The sequence below is a fragment of the Pinus tabuliformis genome, chromosome 8 (genome assembly GCF_031772625.1).
Source record: "Pinus tabuliformis cultivar Carrire ecotype Pingquan chromosome 8, CPIR1, whole genome shotgun sequence".
NCBI classification, from domain to species: domain Eukaryota; kingdom Viridiplantae; phylum Streptophyta; class Pinopsida; order Pinales; family Pinaceae; genus Pinus; species Pinus tabuliformis.
The window spans coordinates 46,370,354-46,374,824 of NC_142294.1; the positions used below are offsets into that span (position 1 = coordinate 46,370,354).

Here is a 4,471-nt window from a genome sequence, read left to right on the forward strand (position 1 = left end):
TCCCGTTGACCGCCGTAGTGGAATTCAATGGATTTTAATGCTTGACGTAGTTTTTGGTGGAGGCCATTTAATATGGTTATGGGCCATTTTTATATATGGCTATGTAAGCATATGTGTAAAAAGTGTTATGTAGTTTTTATGTGTGTAGTAGTGACTGCACATGTGGTAGTTTTTAGGGTGTCTGCGCGTTGAATTTTTTTTTGGTAGTTTTTGTATTGTGCCTTCGCACGATGTATGGGTGTGCGGCAGTTTTATGCATTGTTATATATGCTGTGGTGTAAAAACTATGAGCTGTAGTTTTTATGGGTATGGTGGCTGCACACGGTGGTGCGTTGTATTTTTTTATAGAACATGTATTGAACGCACAGCAGTGCGAGATATAGAACAGGGGATGTAATGCTTTTGTTTCCCATTGTAAAACTGAAGTTTATGTAATTCCCATAGCAGTGGAAGGCCAGAAGTGAGAGAGAGACAGAGTTTCTCCAGTGAATCCCTCTCTGCGCAGAGGATGAAGTTTGTAACAGTTTTTTTAAATCAATAGATATGTTTTATACTGTGTAATGGATTGTTATGAGTTCATTTTGTTTTACTAGCTTCCCTGTGCAAAGGTCCTGGAACAAAGGAAACAGAGCATTGGCTCTGTGATGTTTATTTAGTGTTGGTTTTGGTATTTCCCCATGGAAAAATACCCAACAGTGCTTTTTCCATGAGCTCTTCCAGTTTTGACAAATTATATTCAACTGTATCCTCTACTTTGTCCTTTCCAGAAGCTTCATTGTAGCCTGCTGAAGAAAAATTAGTGTCTTGTTTGGTTGCTTGTTTTTTCTTTGTTTCAAACCACTGGCGTGCATTTGCATGGGATGAAAGTGCCAAGTCAACTTCAATCTTGTCCCAGAATATGACACTGAGAGTACCAAATATAGATAATGATGCTGGTGGAATTTTAAAATTGGGACCAATACTGGCATCCATAGTGTCTGCTTGTTCCATAAACAATGTACTCGTTTGACTAGAGATAGTAGCAAAAATGATCCCGGTGGCCCAAATTGGAAGAATACAAATAACCACTTTTAACTCCTCCACTTGAGTCACAATGCAGAGTCTCCATAGGTTATTGGATCCAACTGTAATTTTATCATTTACTGTCTCTATTTCAGATTTGTCTAGAAAAGGGAATCCATCTGTGCTCAAGCTTTTGACTTCTTTCAATAACAGACTCCTTATCTTGAACTTCATAAAGACCAAACTTATCATGTGGAACATGGATGTTCAATTTTTGAAATGATGCCATTAATACCTGGGCTATCAGAGTCAAGGGACTACCCCCTGGATTTTAATGTCGGTATAGACAGGTACCTGAAAATAAGTGACACACAAATATTCCTCCCATGGCCATAGTAGGAATTCCAAAACCCCACTCCCAACCAACATTCTCTTGGACCCAAACAAGAACACTGCTAAAACCAATTGGAAAAATAATGTTTCTTTTTCTTTTCTACATCATTTGTCTCATCAAACTGGTCTACTCCAAACGATGATACACATGGCTTGATCCCACCAGTGCTAAGTGCAATAATGTAAATTGACAAGAAGAAAACACCAGTTTGACTCGTTGTTACATGGAAATCAAGGTTTGAAGTTTTGTACTGAGGCTTAAGTTTTGGAACAAATGCAGATATAGTCGACAAGGCCATTCCAAAAACATACACAATAGAAAATACAACAATTGCTTTATAACATTCCCAATATGCATTAGCTATAAAAGCTCCAATCAAAGGAGTTACATAACAAGTTCCAACCGAATTTATGACATTATTGGTTGCAGTTGAATTGCCTTTATTGAACCTATATTTCAAATAGTTCACCAAATTTGAACTCATTCCATAGTGTGCCAATCTTTTGCAGCACTCATTCCCCAAAATAAATAGAGACGCATTCCTGTTTCCTGATTTGTTCTTGACTGAAGGTTTTCCATGAATATCTGCAGACCCATCTTGAGTACATTCATCATCAAGATTCACTGAAGAGTTCATACTTCTTATTGGTCGAGTGCCAACTGTCATGAATATATGCGATCCCTTCTCCAAAATATTAATGTGTAATATGAAATTCAACCCATTATGGTGAACTCTTTCCTCTCGATGGCTTGTAATTTTGATTGATGGCCATATGCATGGCATGGATTGGGCCCCAAGATTCTTTTTCTTTTATTAAGTAAAGAATCTGATGGTAAATGGATCCCATAAAAATATTATCTTTAAGAGCTTCAAGTGGTTCACCCAGGCTCCATAACATCACTAAGACAAGTTTCCTTTTAACTTTGCCGTGCTGGCCTCGTTTCTCTCCCAAAATTATAGATTTTGGCTATGCGAAATTTAGCTAAGTTTGGATATGCAAAATTTAGCTACAACATCTTAGCTCTAACTGGGGACAACACTTTGGTTGCAAAGTTCTAAGAACTGTGGACCAATAGCCTCTGTTGGGCATTGAGTTAAGATTTTGAAGCTGGTTGCAAACATATTTGAACATTCTCAAGTTTTGAAATCTCCTCGAATACTTTATTTTCTGAACATGCAATTTTATTCATAAACTACAAAAATGAAACGAAAAATTTCTGAAAATGAAAAAGCAAATTCTCACTACTGAGCTTATTTTATTTACATCGCCCATTTACTCAGGTGTATGGGGATTTCCAAAGAAACCACATGAGAAACATTATAAGAGAAACCTGCAAATAACATGACCTGGGTCGTAAAAACGTTTCCGTAAGAGCATATCTATAGCTGGGAACCACTGACATGCCAAAATATGCACTTTTTAAAGACTTAGAAAAGTAAGAATCCATTATGCCTGCCACTGGATCTTAAAAGTAGTTTTTTTTGTTTGTTTTTTATTTTTGTATTGGCTTTTGTACAAACTCCACTTTTGAGGTCTGAATATCAGAAAATTGATTTTTATTTTCTGCTGACAATTGTTCACGCTGAGTAGAATAACCCAAAGCTTGTTCCCCATATTGTTGGTGCTTTTCATGCAATGCCATTTCTTGACAAAATTCTTTTCCTTCCTGCAACAACACTTGAGAAACTGTACTAGATCCTCCTTTGTTCACAAAATTACTAAAGTCGTGAAGACTATAATGATCTTCCAAGCTTTCAAAGTGTTGTTCATTTTTTGCAACAAGTTGTTGATTAAAATTCTCATAATGCTTGAATTCTTGTGTTTCAACAACATGGGAATCCTCTGTCACCTTTTGAAAACCCCTCCTTATCTCTAAACCTGCATTTTCCTGCAAAGCATTTCCATTGTTTTCTTGGCAGACCCTCTTGTCTTCAACAATACTTTTTCTTTCAATATGATAAGAAAGATTTCCACAAGCCCATAAATTATCTTCAATTTCCTGTACATAAACAGACCCTCTTATCTTCAACAATACTTTTTCTTTCAATATGAGAAGAAAGATTTCCACAAGCCCATAAATTATCTTCTATTTCTTGTGCATAAAGAAACATCTGCTCTAGAGTGCAAGGATTTCTCTCCTTGAGATAAAAAGCCAAGTCAATAGGATGAGCCTTTGAATAGTACACCATGGTGGCAACTTTAGGAGGTCGAATTTCTTTTGGCATGCTGAAATAATTTTTTTGAAACTTCCTATTAAATTCAGTGACTGATTCATTGGTCTCCTTCTGCACAATATATAATTCCAAGAGGTATTGTTCATACGACTTGTGCTCACCCCAATATTTAAGAAAGATGTCCCAAAAATCTTGCCATGAAGTGATTGAACTAATCTTTAAATGTTGAAACCATTGTTGAGCATCCCGCTTTAACGAATGGAAAAACATCCTTAAAGCCACATCTTCATGAGTTATTTCAAATCTATCTAAGAAATACTCAAATTGCAAAACATGTTGTTCAACTATAACATCATTGCTTTCTCCAGAAAAAATTAGTAGAAACTTGAAACCCTTTGAAGGATATTCATGAAGGATGGTGGGTAGCTCGAGGGATTTAAAGATTTCCCTCATTTTAAGCTGAAAAACAGTGGATTGTTTGTGAGGCAAAGTAGTCGTTGCCAAAGATAATGAATCATCACCTTTATGTTCAAACTGTGACTGGTTATCTTCAGGAATTGTTATGCAACAATCATTTTTCTCTTTAGATTCAGGAGGTGAAGTTGTCCCAAGATCAATGATATAGGAAGAAGGGAGGTCTTCTTTTTCCAACAAAGAATGTGCTTTTTGGGTCTTACAATCTTCTGAGAATATAAAGCAGGAAACAATATTTTTGATGTGTAGGGGAAAGTAGACCACAGAGCTGATAATAAAAAATAGAAATTCCTTGAAAAACCTCAAAGTCTGATACTTGAATTTTCCATATTGCTTCCTCATTTTCTTGTTAGCAAAATTTCTTTCTAATGGAGCCTTCGTCAATGGAGTCGCCAAGTGAATAATAAGCAACCAATTTTATATCT

The 4,471-nt window shown here is 36.1% G+C and overlaps 1 pseudogene; it reads right to left on the reverse strand.

Annotated features, from left to right (window-relative positions):
* Positions 1-648: 648 nt before the first annotated feature.
* Positions 649-2,045, reverse strand: LOC149234062 (protein NRT1/ PTR FAMILY 8.1 pseudogene; annotated as a pseudogene).
* Positions 2,046-4,471: the final 2,426 nt, after the last annotated feature.